This window comes from Lithobates pipiens, unplaced genomic scaffold (genome assembly GCF_037356315.1).
Source record: "Lithobates pipiens isolate NorthernLeopardFrog02 unplaced genomic scaffold, aLitPip1_a1.2 Scaffold_19, whole genome shotgun sequence".
NCBI lineage: Eukaryota > Metazoa > Chordata > Amphibia > Anura > Ranidae > Lithobates > Lithobates pipiens.
Genome location: NW_027507764.1, coordinates 520,469,329 through 520,493,679, shown reverse-complemented (window position 1 = coordinate 520,493,679; position 24,351 = coordinate 520,469,329). Strand labels below are relative to the sequence as shown.

Here is a 24,351-nt window from a genome sequence, read left to right as displayed (position 1 = left end):
AACTTATTATGCTCCTCGTAAACTTTTTCAATTTGGCCGAACGGCCGGACGCAAGTTGCCCCCGGTGCGGGAACATGGGGGGAGACATGATGCACATGTTTTGGAGATGCCCGAAGTTGATCTGCTACTGGACGGAGGTGACAGGAACCATTGATCGGGTGTTTGGAACCTCCACCAGGATGGAGGCGAAGTATTGTCTCCTGGGATTAGTTGAAGGAGTTGGAAACCCGGGAAGCAGCCAGATGGCAGTTCTGAGATGCCTATTTCAGGCAAGTAAACTGATTGCCCAACCCTGCTTAGCCTCCAATGTTGGCATTGACTTGGTTTTTTTAGCTTGTTTCCCAAGATCACCATGTTGGCGTTTGTCAAGATGGTTGAGAGTGCCCAAAGAGATCGCCTATGGCCCCATCCCCTTGAAAGTGCCCGATCTTGTCTGATCTCGGAGGTTAAGCATTGTCGGGCCTGATTAGTAACTGGATGGAAGACCGACTGTGAATACCAGGTGCCGTATGCTTATTTCTTGATCATACATCACGGGACACAGGATCATTACATAATGGGTTATATAGGCACCTCTGGTGATGGGACACTGGTTAACCCCCAATTAAGGAGAATTCCTTCCCTATATAACCCCTCCCATATGGGAGGCACCTAATTTTTCCCTTTGCCAGTGGTGGTTGGTCACGTAAAACATGTGCTATGAAGAAAGTTCTGTGCAGGTCCCTGCGGGGGCCTAAGGGCTACAACAAACCGGATCCATATCTCGGGCCGATATTTTGACTCCCAAGATGATATGGTACCCGGGCCTCGTCATCTGAAGAAATGAGGTTTTGCCTGTAAGTCCTCTCCTATTGGAAGACTGGGCTCTGGGAAAACCAGACTTACTGTACTATTTACATAGTGGCACAAAAGTTTCTGGCAGAGTCTTTTACAAGGTCCAGGTAGGAGGTTCTTCTGAGAAGGAACCCCAAAAAAAACCTGAAGGTTGGCACAACTCTGCCCGCCATGATGGGTGAAGGCTGGAATCTGTCTGTTTTCAGCAATTCCTGCGGCGAGGACAGGTAAGGGAAGTTAATCCTGTATAAATTATATTATGGATTTCTTCATTGAGTAGTTGTATGTCTTACTTGGTTTCCACCACTAGGGGGAGTAAGAGCAGCCTGATGCATACTTACATGCCTTTCAGATACACACGCTCAGTGAAGCCTGGTTCTCCCAGATGACTCATGTCTCCACTGCAATCTCAGCCACAATGAATGTAATACGTAGTCTGGGGGTCCCAGACAGCTCCGATGGCAATTCCCTTCCCCCCTGGATACCGGCAGTCCTCGTGCACGCACACCAAGCACGCTTCCGTGCTAATGGAGGAGGCGGGAGTGTGTTTGCGAGCCGTGTCGTTCGGTGCGCACGGCGCTGTACTGCGCAGTTTTACAGCCCAGAGCGTCAGGGGGCTGTAAGTGGAGACACAGGAGCTGTGGGCAGTAAGCATCCCAAGGGATTGGATCCAGGCAAACCTAAGACAAACCTACTCAGCATCAGGTTGTGCAGTTTAAGCATATATATTTATTGTGAGACTTTAAGCACAACAGTGATTGCACTTTGTACTAGTACCTCTGCTTTGTAGCTTAGGACTATGTCTCCTTGTAAGAGGGTCTCAGGGGGAGATAACAAGAACACTGGTAAGTCACCGCCTAGGTCTAGGGGTTCTAAAAATGCCTGTAGGTTACCATCCCCCCCCTGCAAGACTGGAGTCAGCCTCACAGGATGAGTCAGTGCCCCTGTCAGGATTTGCAGCCTCTCCTGATATTTCAGCCCCGGTATACATCACTGAGGACTCCCTTAGGGCTACATTGGAAGGTTTTGAAGGGAGAATCATGAATTTTATTTCAGCTTCCCTGAAAGAAAGCAGGAAAAGGGGTAGATCCCCTCCCTCTGCTGAGATTCCTCTTTCAGATGACACTTCTGACAATGAGGAGAGATCCCTATCTTGGGACAGGTATCTTGAGCAGTCGGATGAATCAGAGGAAGAGGAGAGAGTCCCCTCCTCCCAGGCGCTCAGAAAACAGGTGCAGTATTATACTGAATTGGTGCGTACCACATTCAGAATGCCTGCTGCTGAGATCGCTACGTCCTCTGTTTCTTCCCTGGGAGTCAGGAAAATCCCACAACCTGCCTTTTCCTTTCCAATTAATCCCTTAATGGATAAATTGTTGTATGAGGATTGGGGACATCCCGATAAACTGTTTGCTCCTCCTAAAAGGTTTTCTATGCTTTATCCTCTGGAGGAAAGTTTCACCAAGAAATGGGGGGTCCCATCTGTCGATGCGGCTGTTTCTTGCGTGAATAGAAATCTGACCTGTCCTTTGGATAATGCTCAGGTATTTAAAGATCCAACTGATAAGAAGCTGGAAACATTATTAAAAGCCTCCTTTTGGGGGGGCGTGTCCTGACCATGGAGGAGTGAGGAAGTGCTTCACCTCAGCTCCGCTCCATCGCCGCACATATCAGCTGCCCTCAGCGGGGAAATCCGATCCACATCACCGGGCTCAATGTCCCAACGATCCCGGCAGTCTTCCCGACCGCCGCAGGGTAACAAGAAGCGGCAGGGACAGCTGGATCAGTTCTTCCCGGGCCCCCACAGACAGGGCCGCGATGGACCCAATATTGACCGGGAAACTTCAGAAAGCTGGGAAATCCTCACAGCCTGCTACAGCGACGCCTTCCCAGTCAACCGGACCGTCTCCCCTGGCTTCTCCGGTGCCCTCCCCAGGATCGGTAAGCGATTCGGCCCCCCCTGCATCCCCCGGGTCCCTGGATGGCCGCTCAGAGGTCTCAGACCTCATGGGAGATGACACAATATGCCGCCATATTATGTCTCTCCCCACCAGAGAGGACCTAGAAAAGTTCACTAGCAGAGTGGAGAAGGCTTTCACCGCTGATATTGCCCAGCTTAAAGCTGATACTACACATCTGGGTCACAGAGTGGAGGCCCTGGAGGAAAAACTAGAGGAGACTCTCCCCGCTATTGCTCTGCTGCAATCTAGGTGCCAAACACAAGACCATCAGCTTGAGGTACTGCTGGGGCAATTGGATGATGTTGAAAACCGCAGCAGGAGGGCCAATATCAGGATCAGGGGGCTCCCGGAGGCTACTGGACCCAGGGATATTGTCCCCACTCTGACTGATATCTTTAGGGACATATTGGGACTCCCAGCCACTGCTCCTATTGAAATAGACCGAGCCCACAGAGCACTGCGCCCCCCGTCTCAAGACGCTGACAATCCCAGGGATATAATCTGTAAACTTCACAAATATACTATCAAGGACCGGATTATGAAAAAAGTGCGGGGTAAGCCCTTTTATGATTTTGATGGTGCTCGACTGACTTTCTATCAGGATCTCTCGCGGCGCACCCTCATGCGGCGGAGAGCCCTTCGCCCGCTCCTTTCTGTGCTCCAGGCTGCAGGACTGTCCTACCGCTGGGGCTTCCCCTTCTCTCTGCATGTGCTTAAGGATGGCAGGCAGGTGACCCTGCGCACAAAAGACGATCTTCCACATTTTCTATCCTCTCTGGGGCTGAATCCCGTGGACTTTCTAGATTGTAGAGGACCCCCGAGCGACTTGCTTGTCCCCCCCCTTCCTCACAGATGGTCTACAGTCACACGCAAGCATCGACGGAGGGACAGACATAGTTCAACCCGCAACTCTTCAGTGGTTCCTTCTACCACCCGAGACTGATACCGAGACTGGGCTGTGTGATAGACGGCTGATTGCAGACTTTTTCTACTATGATTGCTGGTGTCTGGGCCTCCCCCCACGGGAATTGTAAATGGGATGTTTTGACCCTGTACCCCCCCCCCCCCCCGGGTGTTCCAGGGACCTGGATGTGCCCTATGCGGCCGAAGACTGTGGCTGCCGTGGCCGCAAGAATTTTTGGTGACTTCTCTCCAGCCCTTGTTACTGTTTGACTATCAGATTAGGCCTACAGGGCGGAGAATGTTTACATTCCCAATGTTGGAAGGTGGTCTGCCACGGCGCCCCCTTTTTCTTCCCTTTGCGGGGCACCAGGGGTGGGGGGAGGGTTTTTTTTTAATGTGTTTTGGTTTCTGTTTTTATTTCCCCCTTTTCTTTTGCCATCGTAGCTACCTCCGTGACCCCCCCCCTCCGCGGTCTGCAGTTTGCTGTGCGGCTACCGTGGCGGGGGGGCCTCTGCCAGGGATCGGCCAGACTCCATGTCCCCGAATGCAATCAGCCCACACTGGGCTTCACCCCTTTTTTCCTCCTCTTTTATTTTTTACTTTTGTTGCTTTTTTGGATCGGTTTTTCTCCCGAATTGAGGCTATTCTGCTCTCAGATGTGGTGGGCGGGGAGGGGACCTTCCTTTTCCCCCTTGTTTTGGTTTACGTTCCCCACATAGGCCATCCATCCATGGGTTTAGTTCCCTGTTGGGACTTTAGGAGGGGGCTAGGAGCCCCCCCGGATAGTGGGGTGGGTCCCATCTCCCCCCAAACTGCTGCATTGTCTAATTTTGATGTAGCTGTTTTGTTTTTATGTTGTTGGTATTTTTGTACTATTTTTTTGTGTTTTTTATCTCCCTATCTCTCCCCTTTTCTTCTCCCTCTTTTTTCACTCCCCCCTTTTCCTAGGAGCCTGCTGTTGCTGCGGTCCTTACACCAGGCGGGTTGGGACGCTTGCCCAGTCCTCCACCCTCCAACTCTTCCATGTCTACACTCCAGGTAATTTCCTACAATTTACGGGGTCTCTGCTCTCCGGGGAAGAGGAACAAATTGTGGTGGGAACTTAAAAAGTTGAAGGCCCAAGTGGTCTTCCTGCAGGAAACACATTTCACCAGCCATTCCCTACCCAGGTTGCCCACCCATATGTTTAATCAGTGGTTTCACAGTACATCTCCTAAGGCCAAGTCCAGAGGGACTGCCATAGCGTTCCATAAGACGTGCCCTTTTCAGCCAGTGGATAGCAAAATTGACCCTCAGGGCCGATTTGTTTTCCTAAAGGGCACCTTCCTGGACGCTACCCTTGACCTATTGACAGACTTTAAAGCCGGGTATTTAATTTTAGGCGGGGACTTTAATGTCTGCCCGGACCATCTGCTCGACACTTCGAGCACCCGACCCTCACACTCCCATGCCTTTTTCAAACACTTTCGCAAATCACTGCAGGCACACCTTTTACTTGATATCTGGAGGATTTTGCATCCCTCGGGACGAGACTTTAGCTATTACTCGTCCGTCCATGACGTATACACGTGCATAGACCATGTCTATGTTGACCGTCCCACGCTTGAGCTTCTGTAGACGGCATCCATTGGCAGCATCACCCTTTCGGACCATGCACCGGTTGGCGTGACCATTCAATTACCATCTGGTCCCCACAGGGCCTGGACGTGGAGACTGAACGAAAATCTCTTGGATGACTCTGCTGCGGTTGCCAAGGTGTCGGAGACCATCTCCCACTATTTTAGGGAAAACGCCTCGGATGAGATAAGTGCGGGTGTGCTTTGGGAGGGGCACAAAGCCGTGATTAGAGGGGAACTGATATCATTGGGTTCCCAAATCAAGAAAGCACGTCAAGAGGATTTCAACAGGGTTCTGGCCGCCTTACAGGCGGCAGAACTCTCCCATAAGCAGGGGGGGAGCCCAGAGGCTAAGCAGAAGCTTTTTGAATTGCGTGACCTGTTTTTACGTTTATTAGATCGCCACACGTGTAGGCAGGCCAGGCATCTTTCACACAGGTACTATGAACATGGAAACAAATGCGGCCGTATGCTGGCCAGGGCCCTTCGCAAGAAACATGCTCAAGCTTATGTACAGAAGCTCCGTTCCCCCTCGGGTGCCGTTTGGGTCCAATCCAACAAGATTGCCTCGGGGTTCCAGGAATTTTACGCCCAACTTTATAACCTTTCCCCGGCCTCGCCCGCACACGCTCAGCCTCCCAAGTCTGCTGCCATTCAAGAATTTTTAGCGTCGGCGAGAGTCCCTACACTTACGGCGGAACAATGCGTCGACTTGGAGCGGCCGATTTCGCCGGAGGAAATTGCGCTAACGGTGAAATCCCTGCCCAAGGGCAAGAGCCCGGGATCGGATGGTTTTTCGGGTTCCTACTATAAGATCTTCCTGCCCCTCTTAACGCCACATATGTGCACCTACTTTAATTCCATCACGGAGGGGAAGCCTATCCCAACCGAAGCACTGTTGGCACACATTACGGTGCTGCCAAAAGAGGGCAAAGATCCTACCGTCCCCCAGAGCTATCGACCGATTTCCCTTCTTAACGTCGATATTAAGATTCTAGCAAAAGTCCTGGCAAACAGACTTTGGAGTCTTATGCCCCAAATTATTCACCCAGACCAAGCAGGGTTTATTCGTGGCAGGGAGGCGAGAGATAACTCCATCAGGGCAATCCAACTCATTCATTGGGCACGTAACAGTCCTGATCCTAAACCTTGTATCGTCCTTTCGATGGACGCCGAAAAGGCGTTTGACCGCGTCGACTGGTGGGTACTTATGGGCGGTACTGGAGGCTCAGGGGTTGGGGATGCATATGATGTCCTCGATTATGGCCTTGTACTCCACTCCGTGTGCACAGGTGAAGGTGAATGGGGTGCTTTCCTCCTGGTTCCCGATTCGAAACGGCACGAGACAGGGGTGTCCACTGTCTCCTCTCCTTTTTGCCTTGGTACTGGAACCACTGCTCTGCAGGGTGAGGGCGAACGCAGACATTAGAGGCCTGAAGGTTGGGATGACGGAGCACAAACTGTCGGCGTATGCGGACGATGTGCTCCTTTATCTCTCTGAACCCCTGATCTCGTTGCCGGTTCTGTTGAAGGAGCTGAGGACTTTTGGTGAGTTATCCAATTTCAAGATAAACCTTTCCAAATCGGAGATTTTGCCTATTCACCTCGCCCCGCCTCAAGCGGACCACCTGCAATTAGCATTCCCCTTTACCTGGGCCACGTCTTCTATTAAATACCTGGGCATCCAGTTGACCAACTGCTTTGATGCCTTATATGCCGCTAATTTCCCCCCCTTATTACATGCGATCAAGGCGGATTTGTTGCAGTGGACCAAAACCGCTTTTACGTGGTTCGGCCGCATTAATATTATTAAAATGAATATCCTGCCCCGAGTATTATTCTTTTTACAAATGATACCCATCTCCCTCCCTAAACTGTTTTTTACCCAATTGAATAGCATTCTGTCGACATTTGTGTGGAACACAAAGAAACCTCGAATAGCCATGGCCTTGCTGAAACGCTCGAAGCTGACGGGGGGTCTGGGGGTTCCGGATATCCAGAGGTACCACAGGGCTATTGTTCTACAGAGGATACTTAATTGGAAATTTCATACTAAGTCAAAAGTGTGGGTCTCTCTGTAAAAATGGCTAGCTGGGAGAGATTTGGCTTATGCGCCCTGGTTGTCCCCGGAATATAGGGGGTTATCGGTGGATGTCTCCCCGCTCACTGTACAGTCTCTTTTGATTTGGGACAAACTGAACAAGACGCTGGGCCTATCCCCCCCTGTTTCTCCGCTTGCCCTGCTGGGAGGGTTCTTATGGTTCCCGCCAGGGGAGCGGAGGGCCTTTTTTGTCCCCTGGGCAGCTGACGGGAATGCCAGTTGTGGACAGTTTCTCAGCGGTGGCCAAATGGTCAGCTATGAATCCCTGCAGACCGGGCATGCGCAGACAGCTATGAATTTTTGGCGATACAGGCAATTGCACCACTTTTTTGAAGCCCATGGCCACTTAATCAGGGACGAAGCGCACCTTACACCCATTGAGCGTTTTTTTGTAGCAGATGAACCCACTCCCCACCTGATCTCCGAATTATATCACTTGCTGGGCTGTGTTACCGAGGTCGCTAGACCGACATACATACGGGTCTGGGAGAGGGAGCTACAACTTGACTTTTCCGCGGCCCAACTGTCCCACCTCTACAAACTCACGTACGCTAGCTCCATGGAGTCCAAAACCCAAGAAACTAATTTTAAAGTACTGTCTCGCTGGTACAGAGTGCCGGCAGACTTAGCACGTATCTACCCTTCGGTATCGGACCGGTGCTGGAGGGAATGTGGCCAATTGGGCACCCTCCTTCATATTTGGTGGGATTGCCCACGAATCAAGCCATTCTGGGAGGACATCCGATCCCGCATAGAGGCAGTTTTGCATCTTGATGTGCCACTGTCTCCGGCCAACTATCTTTTGCACATTCCTCCGATCCCGATTGGTAGATACAAAAAAAGCCCTCTGCCGCATCTGTTGAACGCGGCCAGACGTCTTATACCGATTTACTGGAAACAAACTAGGACTCCCACAGTGGAGGACTGGGTCAAAAAAGTGAATGACATCAGAGAAGCGGAATATTGGGTGGCAACCTGTAGGGGTACACGGGCTAAGTGTGACAGCATATGGCAATCATGGACAGTCTACATGTCCGAAACTATATACGCTACCTCCAGTCTGGACTTGGCTCTACTGGAGCTAGCGGAACCCTCTTTGAGATCCCGCACACACAATGATGTTCCCACCTAGTGGCTGTTTTTCACCTTCTTGCCCCATGGACGGAGAGACAACTTTGCTGCTGAGACTCGCCTGGTGCTGGACCGCTGCACTTCGCAGGGATGTCAAGTAGGCTCCACCCTCCTCCCTTACCCTATCCCCCAATCCCCTCTCTACCCCTTCTTGCCTCTCTCTCACCCTTCCTACTGTTCTTTTTTACCTTCTTTCTCTGTATTCCACACTATAAGATGTTGCCTTTTATTGACCTACGTGGTATTGAGCTGTGGTGGTGCGTTAGGCTTCCTGTGGGCTGGCTGGCCCTGCGGCCACTTTGTTTGGCTGACGGGGGAATCCTTCTGTCCGGAGGGGTCCATGCTGGGACGTCCCTCCTGGGCGGGGGGGTTGCTGTGGGCCTGTCCTACCCCCGGGGGACGCTCGGGAGAGGTTGCTGGAGGTGATTGTGCCCCCCTCTCCTGGGCGGCCCCTGGGGGTGGTCCCATGCCTCCCCGGCCTTTTGTATGACGGGAGGTGGGGGACTGGGCTCCGGCCCGTACTCTCCTTTCCGCTCAGAGGCACCTTGGAGCGGGGCCCTAGCCCACGGAGGCCGGACTTGATGTGTATGAGCTAGAAGACACTCCAGACGTTCATCTCCACCCGTTTGCCTAATTCATGTGTCTGGTTTGAGCCGCCAACTCTTGGCCACTGGGTCAGTTTTTATGGGTGTCATTATTTCCTACAGTTTATTTGTTCTTTGTTTGGTCCTGACACACCTGTCTAATGTATACTTAAGTGTGTTTCAATGTCAAAATATCTCAAAATAAAGATTTTACAAAAAAAAAAAAGCCTCCTTTTCCATGACTGGCACTGTAGTGCAACTTACAGTCGCAGCTGTGGGGTTGTGTCAGTTCCTCAAGGAACAGGTTAAGCAGATGCTTGGCCTCCTTCCCAGTGAGGAAGTGGAGAATTATGCAGAAATACCTCAAATTCTGTGTTTCCTGATTGATGCGATTTCGAATTCTGTCCAACAAGCATCTCGTTTGTCTCTCCTGTTGGTACACATGCGAAGGGCCCTATGGCTAAAGAATTGGGCAAGCTGAGCTATCATGCAAGAAGCATTTGATTGGGTTCCCGTTTAAAGGGGAACATTTGTTTGTAGAAGAATTAGACAAATTCGTCCAAAAAATTTCAGGGGGTAAATCTACTCTCCTTCCAGTCAAAAGGAGCAAACGTCCATCATTTAGGCGTTCTCTCTCTCCCGGAGCATCAAGCTCTAAGCAGTGGTGACGGCCTTCTCAACCCCCCTCTACAGGAAAGGCTCAAGGCCGGGCCCAGGGGCAGAAGAAATCCTGAGGGAGAAAGCCTGCCAAGCAGAGCCCGAAAGCTTCCTTGTGAAGGAGCGCCCCGCTCGGCCAAGTGGGGGGAAGGCTCTTGCAGTTTGCAGAAGCCTGGCGGGAAGAGATCCGGGATGAGTGGGTGGTCACTTCGGTATCTCTGGGCTACAAGCTGGAGTTTCAGGAGATTCCACCTTCTCGCTTTCTAAGGTCAAGGATCCCCAGGGACCCAGTAAAGCAAAAACCGCTATTTCTGGCCTTAGATCACTTACTATCCCAGGGGGTGATAGTAGAAGTGGACCCAAAAGAACAGAGTTCAGGGTTTTACTCGAATCTCTTCACCGTTCCAAAGCCAAATGGAAGTGTCAGACCTATCCTGGATCTGAAGGATCTGAACCGGTTTTTACGCATCCGGTCCTTCTGAATACAGTCAATTCGCACTGTGGTCTCCTCCCTGCAAGGGGGAGAGTTTATGGCATCAATAGACATCAAGGATGGATATCTCCATGTGCCAATTTTTCCCGCACACCAAAAGAATCTAAGGTTTGCGGTAGAGCGGCGCCATTTTCAATTTGTGGCCTTGCCGTTCGGGCTAGCTACGGCCCCTCGAGTCTTCACAAAGATTCTGGACCCTCTCTTGGCAAACCTAAGAGCTCAGGGTATAGCCGTCATGGCTTATCTAGACGATTTGCTTCTCATAGAGAAAACAGTAGCACTCCTGAACCACAGTGTTACCAGAACGCTAGAACAGCTGGTACGCCTAGGTTGGATTATAAACCTAGAAAAGTCGTCCCTACAGCCTGCTACCAGGTTGGAATACCTGGGTATGGTTATCGACACTGCTCAGGGCAAGGTGTTTCTACCAAGGCCAAAAGCCTTGGCCATTGGGAATCTGGTGCGTCTAATTCTGGGCAGAAGATCTTCCCCCATTCGGTTGTGCATGAGACTCTTTGGGAAAATGGTCGCCTCCTTCGAGGCCGTTCCATTCGCCCAGTTCCACTCAAGGCCTCTGCAAAGATTCATCCTTGCGGCTTGGAACAGGAAGCCCCAGTCCTTGGATCTTCCTATGCGTCTATCCCCAGGGACACGCAAGAGTCTCGTCTAACAAGTCTAAGAGTCTCGTTACAAACCGAGAATTTGCTGAAAGGCAAAACTTTTCTTCCTCTTCCATGGAAGATTATTATGACAAATGGCAGCCTGACAGGCTGGGGAGCAGTGTTGGAGGAGACGTGCTCGCAGTGGAAATGGTCTACGATCGAGAAGCTATTGCCCATAAATGTCTTGGAGATCCGGGCAGTTTATATGGCTCTCATAAACTGGTCTTTCAGACCTGTTCGGGTTCAGTCCGACAATGCCACAGCAGTGGCCTATATCAATCACCAGGGCGGTACCAGAAGTCTGGTTGCGCAAAAAGAGGTGAATCGTATACTTGTCTGGGCAGAAAGGCATGTTCCATGCCTTTCTGCAGTCTTCATTCCAGGAGTGGAAAATTGGCAGACAGATTTTCTGCGCCGCCAGCAGTTGTGCCTAGGAGAATGGGCTCTGCACCCTGACGTGTTTTGGAACATATGTCGCAGGTGGGGTACTCCAGACGTAGATCTGTTTGCATCCAGGTTCAACAGAAAACTGGACAAATTCGTGTCAAGGACAAGAGATACACTCGCTCAGGGGTCGGATGCTCTGACAGTTCCCTGGGATCAGTACAATTTGATTTATGCCTTCCCCCCGTGCCCGCTTCTGTCGCGGTTCCTGGGAAGAGTCTAGAGGGAAACAAAGTCGCTTCTTTTGGTAGCCCCGGCTTGGCCCAGGCGACCGTGGTACGCAGAGATCATGAAGTTGGCAGTAGGCAGGCCGTGGATCCTCCCTCTCCGGCCAGATCTGCTCTCACAGGGTCCAATTTACCATGCTGCTTTACACAGTCTGAATTTGACGGTTTGGCTTCTGAGACCCACATTCTGAGAGACCGTGGGCTTTCGGGGCCAGTCCTTTCTACTCTGGTCAATGCCAGAAAGCCGGCCTCCAGGCTTATTTACTACAAAATCTGGAGGGCATATGTTTCCTGTTGTGAACTCAGGGAATGTCATCCTAGAAAGTATGTCATTAGCAGGATCTTGGCCTTCCTCCAGTCAGGCCTAGAAATGAATTTGGCCATAAGCACTATCAAGGTGCATATTTCGGCCTTGTCAGTGTTTTTTCAGAAACCACTTGCATCACATTCCCTGGTGCGGGCTTTCATCCAGGGGGCTATGCGGATAAGGCCGCCAGTCAAACCTCCGGTATGCCCATGGGATCTGAATTTGGTTCTCTCAGCTTTGCAGGGGCAACCTTTTGAACCTTTGCATCAGGCTTCGTTAGTTCTTTTGACTAAAAAATTGGTTTTCTTGGTAGCCATATCCACGGCTAGAAGAGTGTCAGAACTAGCAGCTCTCTCCAGTAAAGAACCGTATCTAATTATTCATAAGGACCTGGTGGTAATGCGTCCCAACAGGTCCTTTCTGCCTAAGGTGGTTTCAGGATTCCATTTGAATCAAGATGTAAGCCTACCATCCTTTTTTCTGGACCCACAGTCTGCAGAAGAAGAATCTTTGCACACTTTGGATGTGGTAAGGGCAATCAGTATCTATCTTCAGGCAACTGCACAGATAAGGAAAACTGATTGCTTATTTATTTTGCCGGAAGGCCCTAGGAAGGGTCAGGTGGCATCAAAATCCACTCTCTCATGGTGGATTAGACAGATTATTTCTCAGGCCTATAGTGTTAAAGGGAAGATCCCTCCTTTTCAAGTGAAAGCGCACTCAACTAGGGCTGTAAGTGCTTCTTGGGCAGTGCATCACCAGGCCTCCCTGGCTCAGATCTGTAAGGCTGCAACTTGGTCATCAGTCCACATATTCACCAGATTCTATCAGGTGGATGTCAGAGGGCAAGAGGATATCGCCTTTGGGCGCAGTGTACTGCAGGCTGCAGTTTAGGTCCTCCGGTCCTTGGCGGTCTATATATTATGATCTGTGTCTCCCTCCCCTCAATCTGAGCATTGCTTTGGGACATCCCACTATGTAATGAAGCTCCTGTGTCCCCTGATGTATGATCAAGAAAATAGGATTTTTATACACAGCTTACCTGTAAAATCCTTTTCTTGAGAGTACATCACGGGACACAGGGCTCCCACCCCTCTTGGGTTTTACGTGGTTTCCTATTGCTTTGCTACAAAACTGAGGTGCCTCCCATATGGGAGGGGTTATATAGGGGAGGAATTCTCCTTAATTGGGGGTTAACCAGTGTCCAATCACCAGAGGTGCCTATATAACCCACTATGTAATGAAGCTCCTGTGTCCCGTGATGTACTCTCAAGAAAAGGATTTTACAGGTAAGCTGTATATAAAAATTCTATTTTTTATGTTGTTGGCGTTGACCTGTTTTTTTTCACTTGTTTCCCAAGATGACCATCTTGGCGTTTGTCAAGAGGGTGAGAGTGCCCAAAGAAAGTGCCTACGGCCAAATCACCCTGAAAGTGCCCGATCTTGTCTGATCTCGGAGGTTAAGCATTGTCGGGCCTGATTAGTAACTGGATGGGAGACAGACTGGGAATACCAGGTGCCGTAGGCTTCTTTTTATGCTGTTGGCGTTGACATGTTTTTTTTTTCCGCTTGTTTCCCAAGGTGACCATCTTGGCATTTGTCAAGAGGGCTGAGAGAGCCAGAAGAAATCTCCTACGGCCACATCACCCTGAAAGCGCCCGATCTCATCTGATCTCGGAGGCTAAGCAGGGTCCGGTCTGGATAGTACCTAATTACAGGTGCCGTAGGAATCTTTTTATATTGTTGGCTTTGACCTGTTTTTTTTTCGCTTGTTTCCCAAGGTGACCATTTTAGCATCTCTCAAGAGTTTTGAGTATGTCCCGAAGCGTTCGCCTAAGGCCACATCACCCTGAAAGCGCCCGATCTCAGAGGCTAAGCAGGGTCAGGGTCAGGGTCAGATGGGAGACCGCCAGGGTCTATGTTGTTGGCGTTGACCTGTTTTTTTTTCACTTTTTTCCCAAGATGACCATCTTGGCATTTGTCAAGAGGGTTGAGAGTGTCTGAATAGAACACCTATGGCCACATCACCCTGAAAGCGCACAATCTCATCTGATCTCAGAGGCCTAGCAGTGTACGGCCTGGTTAATACCTGTATGGGAGACCATCTGTGAATACCAGGTGCCGTAGGCTTCTTTTTATGTTGTTGGTGTTGACCTGTTTATTTTCGCTTGTTTCCCAAGGTGACCATCTTGGCTTTTAAAAAGAGGGTCGAGAGTGCCTAAAGAGATCACCTACGGCCCCATCACCCTGAAAACACCCGATCTTGTCTGATCTCGGAGGCTAAGCCGTGTTGGGCCTGGTTAATACCAGGATAGGAGAACGTCTGGGAATAACAGGTGCCGTAGGCTTCTTTTTATGTTATTGACCTTGACCTGTTTTTTTTTTTTCACTTGTTTCCCAAGGTGACCATCTTGGCATTTGTCAATAGGGTTGAGAGTGCCCGAAGAGATCACCTACGGCCCCATCACCCTGAAAGCGTCCAATCTCGTCTGATCTCGGAGGCTAAACAGTGTCAGGCCTGGTTAGCCATAGGCTTCTTTTTATGTTGTTGGCTTTGACCTGTTTTTTTCGCTTGTTTCTGAAGGCGACCATCTTGGTGTTTGTCAAGAGGGTTGGGCGTGTCTTGAAGAGAATGCTTACGGCCACATCACCCTGAAAGCACCCGATCTCGTCTGATTTCAGAGGCTAAGCAGTGTCAGGCCTGGTTAGTACCTGGATGGGAGACTGCCTGGGAAGACCAGGTGCCATAGAAGGATCTGGCCTGGTTAGTGTCTTGATTGGGAGATCGCCTGGGAATACCGGATGCCGTAGACTTCTTTTTATGTTGTTGGCTTTGACCTGTTTTTTTTAGCTTTTTTCCCAAGGTGAGCATCTTGGCCTTTGTCAAGAGGCTTCAGAGTGCCCAAAGAGAGTGCCTACGGCCAAATCACCCTGAGAGAGCCCAATCTCATCTGATCTTGGAGGCTAAGCAGCGATGGGCCTGGTTAGTACCTGGACGGGAGACAGCCTGGGAATACCAGGTGCCGTAGGCTTCTCATTATGTTGTCGGCGTTGACCTGTGTTTTTTCCCTTTTTTCCCAAGGTGACCATCTTGCCATTTGTCAAGAGGGTTGAGAGTGCACAAAGAAATTGCCTACGGCCACAACACCCTTAAAGCACCCAATCTCGTCTGGTCTCAGAGGCTAAGCAGGGTTGGGCCTGGTTTGTACCTGGATGGGAGACCGCCTGGGTTTTCCAGATGCCGCAGGCTTCTTTTTATGTTGTTGGTGTTGACCTGTTTTTTTTCGCTTGTTTCCCAAAGTGATCATCTTGGCATTTGTCAAGAGGGTAGAGAGTGCTTAAAGAGATCGCTTACAGCAGCATCACCCTGAAAGCACCTTATCTCTTCTGATCTCGGAGGCTAAGAAGGGTTGGGCCTAGTTAGTACTTGAATGGGAGACGGCCTTGGAATACCAGGTGCCGTATTCTTCTTTTCATGTTGTTGGCGTTGACCTGTTTTTTTTTGCTTGTTTCCCAGGGTGACTATCTTGGCATTTTTCAAGAGGGATGAGAGTGCCCAAAGAGATTGCCTATGGGCACATCACCCTGAAAGCACCCAATCTCCTCTGATCTCAGAGGCTAGAAAGGGTCGTGCCTTGTTAATACCTGGATGGGAGACCGCCTGGGAATACTAGGTGCTGTAGGCTTCTTTTTATGTTGTTGGCGTTGACTTGATTTTTTGTTTGCTTCCGAAGGTGACCATCTTGGCGTTTGTCAAGAGGGTTGAGCGTGCCTGAAAAAAATCTACTATGGCTGCATCACCCTGAAGGAGCCCAATCTCATTTGATCTCAGAGGCTAAGCAGGGTTGGGACCTGGTTAGTACCTGGATGGGAGACCGCCTGGGATTTCTCAATGCCATAGGCTTTTTTTTTAAGTTGTTGCTTGATTCCCAAGGTGACCATCTTGGCGTTTGTCAAGAGGGTTGAAAGTGCCTGAAGGGATTGCCTACGGGCACATCACCCTGAAAGCACCCGATCTCATTTGATGTTGGAGGCTAAGAAGAGTCAGGCCTTGTTAGTACGCGGATGGGAGACCGCCTGGGAATACCAGGTGTCGTAGGCTTCTTTTTATGTTGTTGGCGTTGACCTGTTTTTTTTAGCTTGTTTCCCAAGGTCACCATCTTGGTGTTTGTCAAGAGGGTTGAGGGTGCCTGAAGAGATTGCCTATGGCCACATCACTCTGAAAGCACCCAATCTTGTCTGATCTTGGAGGCTAAGAATAGTCAGGCCTGGTTAGTACCTGGATGGGAGACCACCTGGGAATACCAGTTATTGTAGGCTTCTTTTTATGTTGTTGGCGTTGATTCGTTTGTTTTTTTCCGCTTGTTTCCCAAGGTGACCATCTTGGCATTTGTCAAGAGGGTTGAGAGGTGCCCAAAGAGATCGCTTACAGCAGCATCACCCTGAAAAAGCCCTAGCTCTTCTTATCTCTGAGGCTAAGAAGGGTTGGGCCTAGTTAGTACCTGGATGGGAGATGGCGTTGGAATACTAGGTGCCGTATTCTTCTTTTTATGTTGTTGACATTGACCTGTCTTTTTTCGCTTGTATCTCAAGGTGACTATCTTGGCATTTGTCAAGAGGGTTGAGAGTGCCCAAAGAGATTGCATATGGGCACATAACCCTGAAAGCGCCCGATCTCCTCTGATCTCAGAGGCTAAACAGGGTTGGGCCTTGCTAGTACCTGGATTGGAGACAACCTGGGAATACTAGGTGCTGTAGGCTTCTTTTTATGTTGTTGGCGTTGACTTGTTTTTGTTTTGTTTGTTTACCAAGGTGACCATCTTGGTGTTTGTCAAGAGGGTTGAGAGTGCCTGAAGAGCTTGCCTATGGCCACATAACCCTGAAAGCACCAGATCTCGTCTGATCTCAGAGACTAAACAGGGTCGGGCCTTGTTAATACCTGGATGAGAGACCACCTGGGAATACTAGGTGCTGTAGACTTCTTTTTATGTTGTTGGTGTTGACTTGTTTTTTTTTTGTTTTTTTCCCAAGGTGACCATCTTGGCGTTTGTCAAGAGAGTTGAGAGTGCCTGAAGTTATTGGCTACGGCCACATCCCCCTGAATCTGTTCCATCTCGTCTGATCTTGGAGGCTAAGCAGGGTCGGGCCTGGTTAATGCCTGGATGGGAGACCGCCTGGGAATACCAAGTGTCGTAGGCTTCTTTTTTTTTTTCAAATATAATTTTTTCTCCAAACAGGGGAAGACGGTCCCCCGAGTACATAATGCAACAGAGAAATACAGAGCAAAAAGCAGCTGAACAATACTTGATACAGGTATATTCGCAACTGTGAGTCTGCCTTCCATCAATCATAATGATTCAAGGCACGGATAAAGTACTGTACCAAGATCCAGGGTCACACAAACCCCAGGTCCCTCCGGCATAATCCATCCAGAGGGGGGGTGGGGCCGTCATTCCCAATTTTCCACTTTTTCCAAAAGAGAGAGTGGGTGGAGGGGGTGAGAGATAGGGGAGGAAGGCAGAAAAGAGAAGGGGTGAAAGATCAGGAGGAGAAGAGGGGACGAGACACAATGGCAGCCACTGTCCAAGGGGCCAGTCAAGGAAAGCTCAGAGCATTAAGGTGATAGCAGGCGACATCCTTCCAGCGAGAATATAAAGGTATTCCAGATGTCCCAGGTTTGTTTAAAAAATTCTTGTTTACCTTGTGATGTGAGGATCAAGTCCTCCATTTTTTTTAATGTCCTCTATTTTCCTAAGCCAGTGAGTAATGAAAGGGGGGGAACATTTTTTCCAATAGAGAGGGATGCAGGATTTCGCAGCATTTATCACATGCCGTAAAATTTATTTTTTTGTACTTCTTAATGGGAATCTGTCAATGGTGCAAGAGAAAGAATGCAGCCTCTTCCGGGATGGAGAAGTCTGTGAATTTTTGTGTTATGCATCGGATCTCTGTCCAGAAGTCCACCAAGCTGGGGCAGGACCAAAAAATGTGGATCAACGTGCCCTCTTCTTCTCCACACCTCCAGCATATGTTCGAGGAAGAGGGGAATTATTTATGCAGCTTTGATGGTGTCAAATACCACCTGGTGAGAAGTTTAAAATTTGTCTCCTGTATCTTCGTGCACAGCGAGGTTTTGAGAGCCAAAGTGATAATGCGTTGTCTCTGTGCTGGGGAAAACGAGCAATTAAGGTCCTTTTCCCAGGTTGACAGGCAGGTGAAGTGTGGGTGATCTGTTTGAGAGAGAATGTGGACCAAAGGGCCTTTGCTCCTGCATAGAGCCTCAAACTCCGTCTGAGGGCGTGCGAAAGTTTGAGTATTGGGGATGGAATGGAAAAAATGATGTTGTTGCGCCGCTCTCCAAAAAGGCATTTGGAAAAGCCCTGTCGGATCTGTTAGGGTTGAGAAAGAAGGTCATTTTCCATCAATGACGAATTTAGACGCATGGTCTAGGTTGGAATTTCTAAGTGGGTCCCCGGTTCCAAGTTCGGATGGCCACGTATAGGGAATAGGGGGGAAGTCAAAGACGTGAGTGTGTTTTGGGTAGCGATCAGGTGACTGACTTTCAATGAAGCCCCTATAGTGGGATGTGACGTCAATTCTGTGGGTAAATCCTTATAGCACCACATGGTGCTTCTTAGCGGAATTTGGGAGTGAGATTGTCCTAGTAGCACCCAGAGCTTAGAAAGTTTGTTTCCATTCCAGTCCAATACACGCCCCAGATGGGAGGCCAGGTAGTAGCATCGCAAGTCAGGGAGAACCAACCCTCCCTGTTGTTTAGACAATGTCAGCTGTGACCACTTAAGTCTGGGATTTTTGTGGGCCCAGATAAATTGAGTGAGCAGGGATTGAGCTTGCTTAAAAAACGGGACTGGAATCTGGATCGGGAGAGCTTGGAAAAGATAGGTAAATTTAGGGAGTATGTTCATTTTAATGAGATTGCATCTCCTGAACCAGGAATGGAGGCCAGAATGCCACCTGTGAAGCAAACTGCGGATCTTAGTGACAAGGGGTGGGGGGAAGTTCAACATAAACGTACGCGCGTTGTCCTGTGGAATGTAAGTACCTAAGTACTTAAGGGCTGTATGGGTCCATTTAAATCGAAAATTGGACTACAAGTCTAGTAACGTTTGCGGGCGGACTTCGACCCCCATGGCCTCTGATTTCAAGAAGTATCCCGTATATCTGGAATTCCCGAAGGAGATTTGGCAAGGAAACTCTGGGATTCGTCAACGAGAACAGCATGTCATCTACGTAGGCAGATGTCAATAGTACCGATTTGGAGTCGCGTTATGTCTGAGTTTTGTCGAATTGTGGAGAGAAAGGGTTCCAATGACAGTGCGAATAACTGGGGCGACAGGGGGCAACCCTGTCTGGTCCCATTCCCGATGTCAAGGGGAGATGAGAGCACCCCATTCGCTTTGAGTTGAGCTGAAGGGCGTGAGTATATCTTACTTATCCATGCCAACATCCGTTCACTCAGACCTATATGGCGAAGGACCGAGAACATGAATGTCCATTTGACCCGATCAAAATCCTTCTCGGCATCAGTACTCACGAAAAGACAAGGGGTCCCAGATGACTTTGCTTTATGGACCAGGGTAAGCACCTTAATGGTGTTGTCCCTATCTTCCCTGGTGGGAATAAAACCTAACTGGTCAATATGTATAAGGGACTGCAAGTGCTGTGCCAATCACGTGGCAAGGATTTTAGAGAATCGTTTTAGGACCAAATTTAGGAGGGAAATTGGTCTGTAGCTCCCACAAAGGCCCGGGTCTTTGCCCTCCTTAGGTATCAACGAGATGTGGGCTCTAAGGGTATGCTCAGGAAAATCCCCATTCAAGCTCAGAGTATTCAATAAATTCACCAAGCGCGGGCCGAGAATAGGGAGGAAGGTCTTATAGTATTGTGCGGTATATCCGTCAGGGCCCGGAGCCTTACCCACCTTCGGAGGTCCCACGGCCATCTGGACTTCTTCCAGTGTGATCGGGTTGGTAGACCAGAACCGGTTACATATCTGTCTATATTGTCCTGTCCGGACCCTGAATCGGGCAGGTTGTAGAGATCAGAGTAGCATTTTTCAAAGACTTTGGCTATTTGGGTTGGGGTAGAGCCCCTCTGGCCATTCTCATCTATCAACTGTTGTATGTAAGAGGCAGATTTCAACTCCTTTACTGACCTGGCAAAGATTTTTCCGCATTTGTCCCCTGATTCCTACATCAGTTTACGACAAAACTGGAGTACTGCTTTCGCTTTATAATGGAGTAGGTCAGTAATCTGGGTACGGAGTGTCCCCAATTCAATCTCTAAGGTCCGTGAGGGGGCATGTTTATGTTTCGCTTCCACAGAGGCAAGTTCACAAAACAGATTAGCAATTTGTTCCTTCCGTGTTCGTTTGATGCGTGCCCCGTGCCTGATAAGTACCCTGCGGAGTACTGACTTGTGAGCCTCCCAAATTATCCCCGGGTCGCAGTCCTGCGTTTAGTTTTCTTGGAAATAAAGGTCCAATTCCCTGGTCACATCTGCTAAAACTTCCGGTATCTGGAGGAGGCTCTCATTAAGGTGCCAGAATAGAGTCCTAGGTGAGGGGTTCCTAGAGAGGGTGTAGGTAAGGGCTACAGGAGCGTGGTCAGACCAAGTAATATGGCCGATGGAGGAAGAGCTCACCAAGTGCAGTTGGTCATGTGGAATCAAGAAGAAGTCTATCCTCAAGTATGATTTGTGAGGGGAAGAGCAAAAAGAGTAGTCCCTTTCCCCGGAGTGTTGCAGACACCAGATATCAACTAATTGGTCATTCAGTAAGCACTTAGTAATCCGCTTTCTAGAGTAAATGAGGAGCGAGGAGCAAGAGGCAGAAGTGTCAACCGATGGCGAAAGGGGACATTAAAGTCCCCACCTAATATCAACTGGCCCTCCCGAAAGTCACATCATCTGTGCAGGGTAGTTCTGAGGAATGTGTCTTGGTGATCATTGGGAGCGTACACAGTGGCAAATGTAAAAAGGAGCTCTCCAATGTGGCCCCTAAGAAAAAGATATCGGCCCCCAGGGTCCACCAGAGAATCCTGGAGAACCGAGGGGAGCCTGCTAGAGATCAGAATGGAGATTCCCTTGGTCTTAGAGGAGGGGTTAGTAGAGTGGTAGACCTTAGCGAAGGATCTTGACTGTAGAAAGGGGAGGCTAGTATTTTTAAAATGTGTTTCTTGTATAAAGGCCACATCAGTACAGGAAGTCTTCAGTTCTCACAGGAGGATCCACCGTTTTTCAGAGGAGTTCAGTCCCTTAACGTTTAGAGAGGTGACCTTGACTGAGTCTGCCATCGCTCCTCGGGGAGGGGAAAAGTCCGAGAAAAGCAAAGAAAGTTGAACCAAGGTAGGTATTGGGTAGGTAATGGATGGCGGGAACTAAGGGGGAAAAAGGAAGGGCAAATGGAAGGAAAGGTAAGGGGAAAAAGAGGCCGGGCACCTCAACCCCAGGGGGAGAGGGAAATTAAGGGTTGTCCGCACTCAACAGTACAGGAATTGTATACTAAAACAGCACAATTATGCTATAGCGTTTACCAGATGTACACTGGGTTTAAAGCGCCGTCCTACTTGGGTTGGTGGGTAGACAGGTCGGAGAGGGAGCCCCCGGATCCCAGTCCCCCCAGTCCCGGCAGTGGTAAATGGCACGTCTGATACCGGTATGCAAATAAAAGACAATCAGTAACATCATAGAACCAAAAAACAATAGTATAATTAAAACAGAGGTAGAGCATAGAACTGTCAGCACTGAGGGGTCTCCTCAGCTCGCCCTAAATGTAGGCATGCACGAGGGAGCCCGTCACAACAGAAAAGGCATCACAGAATGGGATCCACCACCCCCCGTCCCATACCCCAAAAGTACATGCAGCCCCCGAACAAATGTATTTCTCTCTTTGGCAGATTGTCCTCCCCTTACCCCCTCTCCCCCATCCACGCCCCAGGGGAAAAGGGGGAGGGAAGGGGGGAAAAGAGGGGGGTAAGGGGGGAAAGGGGGAGTGAAATGGGGGAGGGAAGGGGGGAGGGAAGGGAAGGGGGTAAGGGAGGGAAGGGGGGAGGGAAGGAGGGGCAGCAAAGGAGAGGGGACAAACATGCGGAAAGGTCAAGTCCTTTAGCGTGCTCACACCAGCAACCACCCGGACCCCATAAGTTTCAACTCCTCCCCTCCATGGTCACCACATGAAGATGAAAGAGGAGCAGCCCTGGTCGGTGCATGGAGAATCCGGCAGGCAAGGGGCTGGGGCCACCATCCCTCCATCCAACGGGAGACTTCACCCGAGCAGCAGTTCTGGTGCCCGCCAATTAGTGTCTCTCCTGCATCACCATCGGGGGCTGTGTAGAGCATCCAGAGGGAGGCTGGGACCGCCAAAACAGTAAGGGGTAAATCCTCCACGGGGGTCCAGAGTCAAACTGGAGGGAAGCAGTGTCTCGCACCAATAGGCTCAATAAGTAAGTCATCCAGGGTGTCCCCGAAAGCTGCAGAAGGCAATGTCGGCAAAGAGTAGGTGGGGGCCAGAGGGGGGGACGAGGGGCGCAACCAGGGAGAGGGGACACATATGCGGGAATGTCAAGCCCTTCCAGTACAGCGCACTAGGTATCACTCAGACCCCCCAAAGTGCAACTCCCCCCTCTAAGGTCAAGACTCCAGAAGGGAAGATGAGCCGCCCTGGTCTGTACATGAAAGAACCTGCTGCCAAGGGGTTGGGGCCATCATCCCTTCCTCCAATGGGAGATGCCACCTGTCAAGTGGTGCCGCTCCGACAATGTTGTCGGGGTATATGTGGAGCATCCAGGGGGAGGCAGGGACCACCCAAACAGTGAGGGGTAACGCCTCCAATGGGGACCGGTGTCAGACAGGAGGATAGCGGTGTCTTGTACAAGTTGGTTAATTAGACAAGTCATCCAGTGTGTTCCTGTGAGCAGCGGAAGGAAAGGTCGGTAAGGATTATGAATGGGTGGGGGCCAGGGAGTGCATAAAACTGCCACCAGATGACCGGGGCAGAGAGGGCAAGGGGATGAAAGTCAGATCTGGTAGGTGGGGGGGGGGGGGGTGAGGAGTCTCACTCATATTACTCACGTTGGCCATCCCTTGAAGCTGAGCTCTCTGCATACCCAGGATGTTCTTCTGTATAATCTAGCCTATCTGTATACATTAGCCTGTCTTTTGTACACATTAGCCTCTCTGTATCAACTAGCCGGTCTTCTGTATACACTAGTCCGTCCCTAGCTTGTCTTTTATACACATAGTCTCTCGGTATACCCCGCCTTTCTGTATACATCTTTATACCCTAGCCTCTATGTATAATCTTGCCTCTCATTATACCCCAGCCTGTATTCTGTTTACCCAATTTTGTCTTTTATATAAACTAGCCTGTCTACTGTATAACTTAGCTTCTCATTATACCCCGGCCTCACTGTCAGCTTGTCTCTGTACACTAGCCTCTCTGTTTTCCCTAGTCTCTCTGTTTAAAATAGCCTCTCTGTATACACTAGTCTGTCCGTATACTTTAGCAAGTCTGCACACACTAGCCTCTTTGTGTAAAACAGCCTCTCCCTCTGTATAACCTCGCCTCCATCTCTGCATATCCAGTACGTTCTTCTGTATAATCTAGCCTGTCTTTTGTACACATTAGCCTCTCTGTATAAACTAGCTGGTCTTCTGTATACACTATTCCGTCTGTATACACTAGCAAGTCTGTGTAACCCGGTCTCTCTCTCCCTAGAAAACACCAACCCTGGCCCTGACAGAGGAGGAGGGTTTAATAGTCCCTCAGACTCCTCCCACAAATACGGGCTGGCCTGCGGCCAGCCTTCCCACTTGTAATCGGAGTCTTCAAGTGGGAAATGCGATATTACTTAACCACTTCCCACCCGGCCAATGCACATATACGGCCGGGTGGGAGCCGTCTACTTCTGATAGGACGTTCAGGAATGTCAATCAGGGCTCTGTGATTGGCCCTCCTGATCACATGACGGCCGTGTCCAATCACGGCCGTCATGTGATGTAAACAAACAGCCGGTTGCTAGGCAATCGGCTCCTCCTCTCCTCACACAGAAGTCATCGCTGAGGAGAGGAGAGTAGATTGCTGCAGCCGGCTGATGATCAGTGAGTATGAGCTGTTTTTTACAGCTTTTTACTCACTGATCTTCAGTCTAGTGTAAACACACAACACACCACACAGTGTAAATACAGTCCCCACATATGTCCCCATAACACACATATCCCCAAAACATACATGTCCCCAAAAAATAAAAACACATGTCCCTAATAATAAAAACATGTCCCCCACATATGTCCCACTAAAATCACTTGTCCCAATGATTATGTGCACACATATGTACGTGATCACCTGCACACATATGTACATGATCATTTGCGTACATATGTCCGTGATCACACAAACCAATTATTATACA

At 49.7% G+C, this 24,351-nt stretch overlaps 8 pseudogenes; all 8 read left to right on the top strand.

Annotated features, from left to right (window-relative positions):
- Positions 1-13,329: 13,329 nt before the first annotated feature.
- On the top strand, positions 13,330-13,448 carry LOC143998592 (5S ribosomal RNA; annotated as a pseudogene).
- Positions 13,449-14,149: 701 nt separating this feature from the next.
- LOC143999278 (5S ribosomal RNA) lies at positions 14,150-14,268 on the top strand (annotated as a pseudogene).
- Positions 14,269-14,554: 286 nt separating this feature from the next.
- Positions 14,555-14,673, top strand: LOC143999032 (5S ribosomal RNA; annotated as a pseudogene).
- A 160-nt stretch (positions 14,674-14,833) lies between these two features.
- LOC144000013 (5S ribosomal RNA) lies at positions 14,834-14,952 on the top strand (annotated as a pseudogene).
- A 951-nt stretch (positions 14,953-15,903) lies between these two features.
- On the top strand, positions 15,904-16,022 carry LOC143999520 (5S ribosomal RNA; annotated as a pseudogene).
- Positions 16,023-16,121: 99 nt separating this feature from the next.
- LOC143998848 (5S ribosomal RNA) lies at positions 16,122-16,240 on the top strand (annotated as a pseudogene).
- A 322-nt stretch (positions 16,241-16,562) lies between these two features.
- LOC143998978 (5S ribosomal RNA) lies at positions 16,563-16,681 on the top strand (annotated as a pseudogene).
- Positions 16,682-16,781: 100 nt separating this feature from the next.
- Positions 16,782-16,900, top strand: LOC143999327 (5S ribosomal RNA; annotated as a pseudogene).
- The last annotated feature ends 7,451 nt before the right edge of the window (positions 16,901-24,351 follow it).